General features: G+C 38.9%; 1 protein-coding gene and 1 pseudogene across 14 annotated transcripts in view; one reads left to right on the forward strand and one right to left on the reverse strand.

The window, feature by feature from the left end:
* Positions 1-15,136, reverse strand: part of CADPS (calcium dependent secretion activator) — a 495,698-nt gene that overhangs the window by 418,322 nt on the left and 62,240 nt on the right. The gene's annotated exons all lie outside the window — the stretch shown is intronic.
* LOC119510490 lies at positions 3,115-3,213 on the forward strand (annotated as a pseudogene).

Below are 15,136 nucleotides of genomic sequence, written 5' to 3' on the forward strand. Positions count from 1 at the left end.
GGCAGAGTTAATGTAACTGAGGGCTCATCTTTCCAGCAGGCCATGTAGCCTGGTAATGAAGGGCTCCAACTCTAGAGAAGACACTTTCTAGATACATATCTAGGTGCTGTCACCTGCTCTCCCAACAAGCTCACTTATAAAATACTCTTCCTTGATGTCTTGGCAAGAAAAAAGAATATATGTATTCACAGAACCAATCTAATTATTTCTATTTTTAAATAACTTGTTACACCTATGAGAAATATTCAGTTCTGAATATATTTTGCAAGCTGGAAGGATAATTAAGGATAAGGGCACAGATTCTAGAGTCAAACAGACACTATTTGAGTGCTGTCTTTGCCAATTTCTGTAGTATGAGCCTAAGAAAGTTACTTAACCTCTCTAAGACTCAACTATATTTATGTGCAAATACAGAAAATACTGTCTACTTCTGAGGTTGTAATGAGGATTGAATAAGATTATGTATCTAAAAGGCTTAGCCCAATGTCTGGGAAATGAGAGCTCAATAAATGTTAGCTGCCATCATCCTCCTCATCATTGGGAAGGAATTCTCCATGGTGTTTCTCCATAGTTTATTTTTGACAGCTTTTGTTCTGAACTGTCTTTTCAAGGATATTTCTATGTCAAATAATCATTTTTTTTTAAAATTCAATTCCATTGAGATACATTCACATACCACGTAGCCACACCAAGCGCACATTCAACTGTTCACAGCACCACCACACAGCCGTGCGCTAATCACCAAACTCAATTCCCAAACACCTTCATTACCACACACACAAAAACAAGAATAAATATCAAAGTGAAAAAGAACAATCAAAGCAAAAAAGAACACTGGGTGCCCCCCTTTTTCTTTTTGCCCCCACTCCTCCACACTGGACAAAGGGGAGAGCGGTCCACATGCCCCCCCCCCAACCACACTGTCACCCCTCACAAGCCACACCCTCACACAATCATCCTCAAGATTCAAGGGCTCCGGGTCACAGCCCGACAGCCCCAGGCATTCACCACCAGCCACTCCAACCCACCAGAACCCAAAAACGGCCATCCAAACTGTGCAGGAGTGCCCGCAGGAGTGCCCACCAGAGCAACCCCCTGGTTCCCCCCCAGAATCTCTCTGCCACTGAAGCCCGCCCCATCCCCCCCTCACATCCCCCTTTCTTGGTCAAGAAGATGCCCGTCAAATAATCTTAGAAGACAGAGATCGAGTCCAGGGCAGAGGGCAGATTTGTTTCGTGGCAAGGATAACTAAGATAATGTCTTTCTTAGGGACAAAGATTGGATAGCTCTTTTAGCAGCCCCATATAAGACTGGGATTTCCTAAGCTCAGGTTCCTCTGCTGAGAAGCAGACCCACGCATGTGTGATGTCCACTGGCCTTCTCCACGTTACACCCACGGGACTTAGGGGACATGGGGAATCAGCATGAACGGGAAGTACACGCTACATGCTGTGTTTGAGTAGGAAAGACGTTGTCTCTGACCCAGGAGTCTTGGGTCATCTGCCAGGATCTTGAATGTCTGGCAGGCTAACTTGTTAGCTTACAGGTAGTGTAAAATCCCAGACCCTTCACCATTGTTGAGAATCATCACTCTCACCATCACCATCTTCACCATCACCATCACTCTTTTGGGTAAAGAAAATTCTGAAAGTAAATATTAAGGTCTTTATCTTAAGTGAAACTCCTTGCATGATTCAAAGTTACTACTCTCATTAAAAGCACAAATCATTTGACTTTAATACATGAACTAAGTTATTACACTCTCATTCATAATCATGCAGAAAAATGAAAATTAGATTAACTAGAAGGATATTTTAAAAGCCAGTTAATTTGGGGTATGTTTACTCGATATGAGTTAAACTGAATATGTAAATATAGAATTATATTTAAGTTTAAAAATTGCAGCTTTGTGTTAATTGAACTTGTACAGGTTCATTTATTTCTGCCTTTTTCAAGGCACAGAGTTCAAAACTAGAGCCGCCCGTGCAATTTGGTGTATATATATTGCACTGCCATAATCTTGTTGAAAGTGTTCCTTAATATCCTTTTTATCTATGTCATTTCAGTTAAATGGTTTGGAAGAAACAAGGACAAAAAAAGATTAAAATATCTCTTCCAAAAAATTCATTACAAAACATTCTTCCTTGATGTCTTAGGAATAAAGCACTTTTAAACCTAGAGTTACAACTTAATTTTCTTTCTTTCTATTTTTATATAAGGATACAAAGCCTTTTTTTCCCTTCAGGGCAACACATAAGGCTAGGTACATTTGTTAAGGTGGCAGCTGGTGCAAGTCCTGGCTCCATCACTTACCAGTGATGTGGCTTAACAGGGTTGAGGCCCCAGTTTCCTCATCTGTAAAATGGGCATTATAACATACACCGAAAAAATCTTCTTGGAGTGCTTTGTGAACACTAAATATGTCTACAAATTATATATATATATATATATATATAAATAATATATATAACATCTATACAGTATATATCACCTATATAGTAAATGCCATTGATGCAAGAATTTTCTGGCAAATATGAATGATTAGAAATAATTCTTACCCCACAGCTGCTGTTTGGATTTAGGATTTTTGCTTGCTCTGAAAGATTAAAGAAATAACTGCATAGAATTTATTTACTTATTACATGGATGATATTAAAGATGTAGTCTCCTATATTGTTCAGTGAGGCCTCAGTGAAGAGCTGAGCAAAACATTTTTTCATGCCTAATTTCCCTGATAATCTTTTTTTGACCTGAAGAATTTCTGCAATTTTACTTTATGAACAATATCAGTCATATAATTTTCCTGTTTTGCTGTGGCCACTAGGAAGCTCTAAATGAAGTCCATAGTTAAATGCTTAAAATTCATCAGTTCTGACTTTATAACATTGATCATAATAATGGCAACTTCCACTCATTTAGCACCAACCATATGCTGAGTGTTTTTTGTACCTCATCCCTATTCCTCACAGGGAACCTGTGAAATAGGTATCATTACCCCATTTTACAGATGAGAACACAGGCTCAGAGAAGTGAAACAATTTGTTCAGAATCATGCAAGAGGTAAAGTGTGATTTGAATGCTGGTAGTCCTGACCTCAAAATTTATGTTCTATGCTTGCTTCAGCAGCACATATACTCAAATTAGAATGACAGAAGATTATCATGGCCCCTGCAGAAAGATGACATGCAAATTCATGAAGTGTTCCACATTTTTAAGCTACTAGAGCTAATAAACAAGTTCAGCAAAGTGGCAGGATACAAGATCAACACACAAAAATCCACTAGTGTTTCTATACACTAGTAACGAGTAGTCCTAGGAGGAAATCAAGAAAAAAATTCCATTTATAATAGGAACTAAAAGAATCAAATATCTAGGAATAAATTTAACCAAGGATGTAAAGGACCTATACACAGAAAACCACAACACATTGCTAAAGGAAATAAAAAAAAGACCTAAATAAATGGAAGAACATTATGTGTTCATGGATTAGAAGTCTAAATATAGTTAAGATGTCAATTCTACCCAAATTGATTTACAGAGTCAATGCAATTCCCAATCAAAATTCCAAAGACTACTTTGCAGAATTGTAAAAGTGAATTACCACATTTATTTGGAAGGGCAAGAGGCCCTGAAGAGCCAAAAGCATCTTTAAAAAGAAGAACAAAGTTGAAGGACTCATGCTTCCTGACTATAAAGCATATTACAAAGTAACAATGGTCAAAACACGACGTAACTCACAAAAAGAAAGATATATTGCTCAATGGAATAGAACTGAGAGTTCAGAAATAGACCATCACATCTATGGTCAACTGACTTTTGACAAGGTGTCCAAGTCCACTCAACTGGGACAGAGCAGCCTCTTCAACAAATGGTGCTCAGAGAACTGGATATCCATATCCAAAATAGTGAAAGAGGACCCCTATCTCACACCATATATAAAAATTAACTCAAAATGGATCAAAGACCTAAACATAAGAGCTAAAACCATAAAATTCACAGAAGAAAATGTAGGGAAGTATCTTTAAGATCTCATATAGGCAATGGATTTCTTAGACTTTATACCAAAGGACAAGAAATGAAAGAAAAAGTAGATTATTGGGAACTCCTCAAAATAAAATACTCTTGTGCTTCAAAGGACTTTGTCAATTAAAGTAAAAAGGCAGCCTACTCCATGGGAGACAATATTTGGAAACCACATATCCGATAAGGGCTTAATATCCAGCATATATAAAGAAATACAACAACTTAACAATAAAAAGACAAACAACCCAATTTAAAAATGGGCAAAAACTCAAACACCTTTCCAAAGAGGAAACACGAATGGCTAAAAAGCACATGAACATCACTATCTATTAGGGAAATGCAAAGAGATATCATTTCATGCCTACTAGAATGTCCACTATTAAAAAAAAAAAAACAACAGAAAACCACAGGTGCTGGAGAGAATGTGGGGAAATAGGAACACTTATTCACTGCCAATGGGAATGTAGAACGGTGCAGCCTCTGTGGAAGAGTTTGGTGGTTACTCAGGAAGCTAAGTAAAGAACTGCCATACAATCTACCAGTCCTGCTACTTAGGTATATACTGAAGAATTGAAAGCAGAGACATGAACAGAAATTTGCACACTGATGTTCATAGCAGCATTATTCACAGTTGCCAAAAGATGGAAACAACTGAAGTGTCCATCAACTCATGAATGGATAAGCAAAGTGTGGTTATATAGATACTGTGGAATATTATTTAGCTGCAAGAAGGAATGAAGTCCTGATGTATGCAACATCATGGATGAACTTTGAGGATATTATGTTGAGTGAATAAGCCAGGCACAAAAGGACAAATACTGTATGGTATCACTAATATGAACTAATTATAATGCATAAACTCTTGGAGTTAAAATCTAGAGTACAGATTAGCAGAAGACAGAATAAGGACAGAGAATGTGGAGCTGATGCTTAATCTTTACGGAATTTTTAATAAGGTTGATTGTAGATGTTTGGAAATGGATAGAAATGATGGTAGCACATTACTTTGAGTGTAATTAACAGTGTTGAATTATGTGTGTGATTTTAGTTGAAAGTTTAGGGTCTTGTATGTCACTAGAAGGAAAGCTAGTGGATGATGACTATGGTTAACTGTACAAATTTAATTATGTTCTTACATAAACTAGAACATTACCATTATAAAGTGTTATTAATAGGGTGGTATATGGGAAAAATACAACTAATACAAACTATGGATTATAGTTAACAGTAACATTGTAATATTCTTTCACCGATTTTTATAAAGGTAATGTACCAACGATAAATGTCAATAATACAAGGGTATAAAGGATATGGAGTTTTTCTTTTTGGAGCAATGAGAATGTTCTCAAATTGATTGTGATGATGAATGCACAACTCTGTGATTATACCAAGAGCCACTGCCTTTATAGTTTGGATGGACTGTTTGGTGTGTGAATAAAACTGTTTTAAAAAATCATGTTCTTTCCTCAATGCCATATGATTTCCATTTTTGATCATCTAGTCTGTCTAGATTTTCCTGGATCTTGATTTTTCTCTCTTTATAGTTGTTTATTTTGTTGGACACAATCCTGTAGACACAGTTCTTCCATCTCACTTTGCTTGTGTTAACACAATATTTTGTGTTTTCTAGCCAGTAATGCTTTAACAAAGACAAAGGTTCATATTGCCTAATTTGCCTTCCAAAGCTGATCTAAACAGCAAAAGTTTCTTCTGTGTATGCAAATAATATACATCAGTGGAAATTAAACCTGAATAAACCAAAGGACCCATAAAGTCAAGCCAAATTTTGACAATATAGTGTATGGACAGGGACTGGTGATGCCAAATTAAAGCACACGAACGCATGAAAACCTGTACATATACAGTCGTAAACACACCCTCCTGGGCTTGAGATATTGTTTGAAAATGCTACATTTACAAGGCCAGCTCATCTGCTGGGCCCTTGCCCATGCCAAGCTCTCTGCCTGGATGCTTTCCTTGTCTCCATTTTCTTCACCTAACTCGCTTCTGCAAATAGGCTTTGCATTTACTGAGGAGCCTTCTATGAACTGCTTCCCCCACCCCAAGACTAGGTCAAATCCCTGCAATAGGTATTGACAACTTCCCCTTCAAAGAGGTGGTCAGAATTGTCATTCATTTATTCATATGGTTGTTTGATCAATTTCTATCTCCTTTATTACACCATAAACTCCATGAAGGCAGAGAAGATGTGTCACTGTTTGCTAGCCCCAGTGCCTGGCCACGATAGAAATGCAGTTTCATTTAATGAGTCTGTGAATCTTTGCCTGATACATTTGATGGGGGTGGAGTTAGAGACTTAGGGTGAAGGGGATGGTTTTGAAACAGAAAGGGCTCAAAACATTCTCTTAACATCCTAGATGTTGAAAACACTTAATGAATAAACAGATATTTATGGGATATTTATTAAGCGACACTCAATGTTAGGCACCTTCACACATTTCAAATCAAGAATCTGATGCTAGTTCAATATGGTACATCACTTTTTCCCCAAAAGTCTCAAATCAAGTTGTAGCCATCCTTCTCTTTCCTACTACCTCTGGTCCACAGTGCTGATCCAGAGAAAGGAAATCCCTAAACTTCTGTGTCTCCAACCTGTCATTATCAGCAATACCCCTGCATTGCCCAAATGCATTAGTTCTCTGACTCAGCAGTGGAGCTTCACCCAAGTCACCTGGCGAAGCTGAGTGAGCTTCTGAGATGATGAAGAGCCCTTACCGATGGAGAGGGCTGTGAGACAGAGAACACTGGCCTTCCCCATAACCCCTCTCCTCTTATCTACATCCATTTTACCACCTTCAAGATCTGTTTTAATGCTTAGAAGAGCTGAAACATGAAACTCCACACCATTACTCTCACTGGGCAATTTATTCAGTGGGTTGGCTCATGGGTGGGGGGATGGGGTACCCACAAGCTGGGGAAGGAGGGAACCATTGTTCTGAGGTGGTTGACCCTTGCAAGAACCATGTTTTGAAGCAAACACAGAGAAAGCTTAGAAAGAGGACTGGAAGACACTAACATAGGGTCATCGCTGGTGACAGGCATCAAGGTGATTTAATATTTTTTTCTATGTGTATAGCAATGGTTCTCAACCAGAGGTCATTTTTCCCCCCCAAGAGATATCTGACAATGTCTGAAGACTTTTGATTGCCATAACTAAGGAGAAGCTGCTACTGATCTAGTGGGTAGAGAGGCCAGGGGTGCTGCTAAACATCCTACAGTGCACAGGACAGCCCCCGACAGCCAAGGATTTTCCAGCCCCACATTGCAATCATGGTGAGGTTGAGAAATCCTGATTTATAGCTATGCGAACTTGGGTATCCTAACCCTCCTGTTCTTCCATTGTCTCATCTATTAAAGTGGGTAAAATAATAGTTCCTACTTCACAAGGTAGATGTGAGGGTTAAATGAGTTACTATTTATAAAGTACTCTCAGCTCATAGAAAACACTCACTAAATGTTAGCAAATACTGTCACTATCTTGCTGAAAATTCCATGTTTTCCCACTGCTTTCAGAATACACTTTAAGCCCCTTACTGACCTTGCTTTCTTCTCCAGCTGATCCTGTCCCACGTTCTCCCGCCAGAGGTCAGCTTCACTTGCCAATAGCCAATATCTGCTCCCTGAACATATCAAACTCCTTCCTGCCTTGGGGCCTTTGCACATGTGGGTCCTTCTTCCTAGGGTGCCCTCCCCCTGCCTTTCATTTGGAAAGCTCCCTCCCTTCCATCCTCTTGTGAAACATCACGTCCCCAAAGACACCCTCCTGTCACAATCTCCTACCTCCCCCACATCCTTGGTCATAATCAGCATTTATACATTTGTTTGCTTACTTGATTAGTCTCCCTTCCCCCAACAGAGTCAGTGTCCCATGAGAGCAGGGCTCATTATGCCTGTACTGCTTAAGCCAAGGACTGCAGCAAATACTTGGTGAATGAATGAAAGAATTGGAAAGCTGGGAGGACCACTCTTCCTTTGAGGATGGAGGAAATGAGACAAGTAGTGAAGACCCAGAGTCATTTGGGGGCCAGGGATATTCTCCTTTAATAATCTCTACTTTTCAACAGAGCAAGAGTCAAGGCCATAGTTGCCAGGGGCAACCACTCTAGAAAGAATGGGCTGAGTTAGGGGATAGAGAAGAGTGAACGAAAGAGAGAGACCAACCAAAACACACGCATGCATTCAAACCAGGTTTAAGGAAGGTCCTTATTTAAATCAATGTTTAATTCCACTGACCTATTTCAGTTTTATTAATTTTATGAGTTTGTGGCTTTTGTTTCCCAGAAGAAAGAGCCTCAGCAGAGATCACAGCTGCAGAAATAACGAGGTGTTCCAACATATTGCTCCCTGGTGATCTGAAATGCCCCTAGAAATAGCTCTGTTATTGTTGGTGCCTTAAAAATCTATAACATCTATTTGACATAAGTACTTTAATATAGGGTAGCTGTGGCTCAGATTACAAAATATCACAGCAGTTTCTATATTTTCCTTATTTATTTATTTTAAATAGTGCAGGAACAAAGCCACACAGTGTTGAAATGTTATATACATTATGTCACCTCATGCTTTTATGGAAGAGGGAGGACAAAATCTCAAATTCATGGAGAGTGAACAAAGGAGTAGTAATCATGGGCCTTATGAATCAGTACAAAGTGAATACAAAGGCTCAAGGATGGAGATACAGAGAGGAAAACAGTATAGAGCAGGGTTTCTCAACCTTGGTACTTCTGACATCTTGGGTCAGAAAATTCTTTGTTGTGGGGGGCTGTTATGGGCCTAAAGATGTTTAGCAGAACGTCTGCCCTCTGTCTACTAGATGCTCATAGAAACCCCCAATTTTACAACCAAAAATGACTCCAGCCACTGTACAATGTTACCTGAGGGAGCAAAATTGCCCCCAGCCAAGAACCACTGGTACTGGGAATTCATTTGTAACACTTCATAAGCATTTGTTTCTGTGGCAGATGCACAATACGCATCATCTCATTTACTCCTCAAAAGCAGCCTATGAAGTAGCTCTTAACCTTATCTCCATTACTCTGAGTCCTTAAGCAACTGCCCTTGATCACAGGAAGGAATGAAGGCATGATTCAAACTGGGGTCTGTCTGTTTCCAAACCTTACCTCTAAACTACTATGCTGTTAGGTAGACTCTCTGTCAACCTGCATTTAAAGGTGAATCTTCTACAATTGAACCATCTTCAATGAATTTTCCCTGGCTTTCCTTCTGCAAACATTTATCGGCACCTGGTTTACATAAAGCAGGTATGTTAATTGACGGGGCCAGGAGAGGCTCTGCTGCTTACTCTTACTTGGTTTGTTTCCCCAGACACACTCTCTTCCCTTCCCCTTTCTGCTCTGTGTTCAGGAAAGTTGACTTCTGCAGATTGTATAAAGAGCTTCCTTGCTTTCAGGCTTTCTGTTGGGCTCAGCCAATGGGAGGCACTAGCCGGCCATCAGAGGGTGGGACCAGTGAGAGGTGGGGGCACTTCTTGTCTCCCAGCTCCCTTCCTGCCAGGTTGCAGTTTAACACTTCTCCATCTAAACCACAGCTCTTGTTGGGAGGCCCCTCTTTCACTGCTACAAACTCTCCCTAGTAGCTCTTTCCTTTGCCTCTTCTAACCATAGGTGCTACAGGATCCCCGCTGTTGCTAGCCTCAGGGTGATTCTTCATGCTTTATGGGTTTCCCTTACCCTGCCTACCCCTCTGTAAAGATTGCCTTCATTAAACACCTTTCGATTTCCCCGTCTGTGTGGACCAGCTGTTTTCTGCTAGGATCCTGAATGATAAAACAGGGTAAAACAAACTAATAAAAGTAGCAGAGCCTAACCCTTGCCCTGGGAAGTCTACAACCTAACTGGGGGACAAAAACATTCAAACCAAACAGCTAGAGTAATTATGTTGAGTGCATAGAAAATGTACACTATACTACTAATAATGGCAAAGGCTACAATTTATTGAGCATCTATTTTAAGCCAGGGGATTTCAAGTCTTCCTCTCACTTAATCCTCTCAACAATCCTATGGAACATGTGTTATTGTTCCTATTTAAGGCTGAGGAAACAGGATTAGAGAGTTTAACTTGTTTGAGGCCGTTTAGCTAGTACCTAGCAGAGACTGTTAATGAATTTAGGGATAAAAGTAGAGCTGAATTTAAGTAATGTTAACCTCAATTGCAACCAAATGCAGTTTAAAAAAAACACACAAAACAACAACAAAAAAACATACGCATTAGAGTATAAGAACAAGTATTTTAGGAAGATGTTTCCGGTTGAAAAGGCACTAATTCAGATGGTACTAATTCAGAAATTGTCCTTGCTCAGGCAAGGAATTGACAACTCTTCCTGAATAAAATGGTGAAATAATTATTTCCTCTCTAACATTTATAGTCTTAATTGAAACTGGGAAGGTGGCAGTCCTAAAGCAGTCAGCTTTTCGAATCAAGGGTTTTGAAATTAAGGATTCCTTCAGTGGACCTTTAACTTCTGGAACAGCAATTAATTCTTGCACTATAAAGATAGTTTGTGTTCATTATACACTATTGCATATATATTACCTGTCAAGGAACCAGACATTTTGACCCCTGGGTTTGACCCTGCCATTTTGATGCTGCGAATGTTTTGATTACAAACATTAACCAGACTTAAATCAATACTGGAGAATCTTCCTCAAAGCAGTAGTTTCTAGTATAAATGCCATTAAGCCAATTTAATTCCTTAATCAAATTTATATCCAGCACAATTGAATCATTTCCAGTTTTTCCATTTTCATTTTTATGTTACCAAAATTATTTTCAAAGGTCTGAGCTCATTTCTTCCGAGAAACTTTAATAAATATTTGCTCTGACAGTGAATTTCTCACTCACCGTTATTTCTACCAAGACTCATTTTTTTCAGGTTAACCTGTGCACCTCTGAATTTTATCAAGAAGTTATTGCCTACCAGTTTTTAGACGATATCAAATTTACCTCTTGCAGCTTTAGGTATCCTCTGTTTTACTCCACATCAAATATTTCTAAGCAGGATACAAATCATAAATGAGATAAAAGATTGATAGCCTCATGAGAAAATTACAGTAAAATATTTTGAGAGATTATGAACAAAAAGTGAGAATTACCCAAAGAATGAGAGACAAAGAGTAAAACCAAGAGAAAAGGAGAGAGGAGTGATTATCAAATCCTCAATCTCTAAGATCAATATAGTGAGGTCAAGAAGTCCTGCTATGGGCTCATCGTGATGACCACTTATCATGGCAATCACCATCATTCTTCATTTTTCTTGGTAGGATGCAGATATGTTTCCTTTGGTATAACTTCTCTTAGGTTCCGAAGCACCAGACTCGCCTGGTTTCCTTCCTACCTCCCTACCTCCCTGGCTTTCCTTCTTAGCATCAGTTCTTTGTTCTTCCTCTTCTGTTTGATGCCAAATGTTGGGGAGTGCCAAGGCCTTGTCTTGAGTCTCCTCCTTCTCTCGATCTCTGCTTTCTCCTTAGGTGTTCTCACTCAATTCAAGGGCTTTAAGTGCAACCCCCTCTTATCAATGATACTTAAATCTGTCACTAATCTTGACTTCTCCATTAAGCTATAGATTCATAGATCCAATGCTAATTGATATTGCCACAGGCTGAAGGATGTCTAACAAGCATCTCCAATCAAGCACAACCAAAACAAAACTATTGACTATTCCCTCTTAAATCTCTTCCTTTTGGGCCAAGAAAAAACTTGTAGGAGTTATACTTGATTTATCTTTTCCTCTCTTTCTTCCTCATTTAATCCATCAAGTTTTTTTCACCAAATATAGCTTGGATCCATCTATATCTCCCCATCTACACTGCTACCACTTGAATCCATGCCACCATCTCTTGCAGATCAATTGCCACATTTCTGCACCAATATCCCAGCTCCTACTCTTGCTTTCCAGACTTCCCAGCTCCTAGCATGATCTTTCAAAAAAGAAAATCAAACCATGCCACTCCTCCTGTCTAAAACTTCCAGTGCTTCCCGCTGTACTGAGAGTAACATCCAAACTTCTTCCTCTGGCTCACAAATGCTCTATAAGATCCAACCATGGACCATCTCTCTGATTTCATCTATTATTCTTGCCTTCTCCCATTATTGCCAACTACAGACTGCCTTTCTTTTCCTAAAGCAAGCCAATTTCACAGCTTGTCCTGCCTCAGAGCTTTTATACTCCACTAGCCATTACTTACACCTGGAGTATTATGCATCATATCTTTATGTGGCTGTCTCTTTCTATTGTTCAGTTCTCAGCTTAAACGTCACTCCCCTGGGTTGCCCAATCTAAGTCGCCCCCAGGAACTCTCTATCATGTCACCCAACTTTAACACACTGCATCTGATATTTTTGTCGTTAGTTAATTGTACGTTCATGTCTTTCACCACTAGAATGCCAGGTCCATGAAAGGAGAGAAAATGTTTGTCTTGCTTATTGCTGTATCTCCATCACCAGGCACAGTGCCTGCCATATAGTAAATGATGTATAATATTTGTGAACTGAATAAGTGTATGATAAATAAAGCCTACACATCAGATCATAAACACACTGTGGAAATTTCCTTAATTAGACCCTCTCCCCATCATTCTTAATACATACAATTGTACCTTAGCTTGAAACATTGCTTTATAATTTTGCTGCAGCTGCTACAATGGTGTTATCACCCACAAATAATTTCTGAATCCTAGAATTATTTACTAGGGTCCACATTAGTGCACACATTTTCTGAATATTAATTGCAGCCACAGATACAAGTGCAAGTTCTAAATCTGCTGTTAAGTTGCTGTGTGTTACTGGTCAAGCCATTCTACCTTTGAGAGGTCTCCATTTCCCAAAATGTGATGTGAGCTTCTCTCCTGTCTCTTTTCACTCTAAAAAGGCAGTAGAGGGTAGCAGTTAGGGGCATGGTGTTTGGGGTCAGATGGACCTAAACTCATACCATTTTCTAACGGGAGGAACTTGGGCAATTTTCTTGACTCTCTGGGTCTTAGTTTCTTGTCTATAAAACAAGGATAATACTATCTACAGTAAAAGGATTGAGTGCTATTATTCACATAAGCACCCAATATAATAACCAGTTCATAATGAACATCTAAACATGTTAGCAGTAGTGGCATTATTATTATTACTATTTATATCATTGGAATCATCATCATCATCTATGTGATTTAGTTACTAAGAAGCAGCTCCCCAAATGCATTTCCATTCCATGTTAAAACCTGTGGGGAAAATTCTGATGAGAAGGATTTGATTAACTTCTTTATTTCTCTGATTGGTTCTTACAATGGTCTGTTCTTTCCCAGAGCCTGATGTTCTGATAGCCATGGAAAGAACAAAATTATACCTCCTGCTCTTCAGTTAAAATACAGTCCTGTATCATGTTCTACGGCTTGGTACACTAAGTGACAGAAACTCTGAGTAACCGTATCCTGGAACCACAGCTTAACTCTTGAGGGTCTTTGTTCCTGTGAGGTTCCCAGTCACCACTCTGAGTCTCCAAGTGGAGATGCAGCCCCTTGGAGCAGTGAGGACCCTGTTCTCGGTGCCCAGCATGGGGTTGCAGGTGTCAAGCCCAGTTCCCTTTCCCCTTCCACTTCAAACGGGCCTAATTCAAGAGCCAAAGGAATTAGACAGGGGGTAAAAATAAAGCCAGAATTGTGGAATATTACTTCCTGTAACCACACTCTTTTTAAATCAACTCTTATTCATCAGGGACCCATGAAATTGTAGGTGAAAAGATACTGAGATATGAATGCATGCAATCATTTCACAAGGGGTGGGATGGGGTAGGTAGTTGTAGGGAGGTAATGGGTCCTTAGCTTTCATCAAACTTTCAAGTGGGTTGATGACCCAACAGAACCTGAATCAGTGATGTAAATGGCATTCAAAAGTTGCACACTATTAATGAATCAAGTCAAACTCTTCACAATGTTAATATTTAACTGAGAGAGGAGCCTAATATTTTTACCTAATTGTTCTCTATTTTTTCATTTCCCACCCACCCCTCCTACTACCCAGTCTTAGGAAAACTGCAAACCAACACTCTCCTGCACTCCTTTAGCACTGTGCAATACATAACCACTAGCCTTATTTGCTTGGCACTTTTCTCTCTCAAAATAATACATTGTCCACATTACAAGCCTCAAGCAAATATGTGCATATGACAGTATAGATTTGCATCTCTTGTTTTCAAATAATCACAAAAAAATAATATCTGTAGATTGTGGGATATAGCATGCAACTGTCGAAAGCCCTGCAGTCTGGAGGCTTGTTTCAATCCTACTCCATCTTTCAAAGCCCAGCTTAAGGCCCACCCAGCACTTCATCAAAGCTTCTCCAGGGGCACTGGCCAGCAGCCTCTCTTCCTCCTTTCCTTCTCTGACAGGTATGCAACCTGATGCTTTTGTTCAGGCAATAGAACAATTGCATCCCTACAATAATTGGTAATTCATAATTCTACCATACAGGGCCAAAGACTGGTGCTTATTAAATGCTTATCAGTTGATTTTTGTTAGAAAGTATATTTCTCCCTAAAATGAGAACATTCATATCTCTGAGTGTCATATTTTAAGCAAATTAATTTATAGCCTTAAAAAAATAAAAAGGGATGCCATGTTGGAGTTTGAATTAAACTTTAAAAATACTAACATTGATTTTGCTTTAAAGTCTTAAAACTGATTTTTATCTACTTAAATGTTCTTCAGTGGCAAAAGGATTAAATCATTAGGATATGTTCATGCTATAAAATAGTAAAAATAAAACCAAAATTCTGTTGTTAAAGAATTTTTCATTCTGAGGCAAAATATTTACACAATAATTTCAAGTGAAAAAGTCAGGATAATAATCATGTACTATAGTATGACCTCAACTATGAAAAATGCCACAAATCAATTGGAATCAAAGACAAAAAATGTTAAGATATTTATATTTGGTAGTGAGAATACAGGTAATTTTGAACTCACTTTTATATAACTTTCTGCATACATACATACATACATTTTATCCAATGGGCATAATTGTGCCAGTATAATAGATAACTATCATTTTTTAAAAGCCCTCAACTGTGTGTGAGGTGATGATGCTC

The sequence above is a fragment of the Choloepus didactylus genome, chromosome 1 (assembly GCF_015220235.1).
Source record: "Choloepus didactylus isolate mChoDid1 chromosome 1, mChoDid1.pri, whole genome shotgun sequence".
Classification (NCBI taxonomy): Eukaryota; Metazoa; Chordata; class Mammalia; order Pilosa; family Megalonychidae; genus Choloepus; species Choloepus didactylus.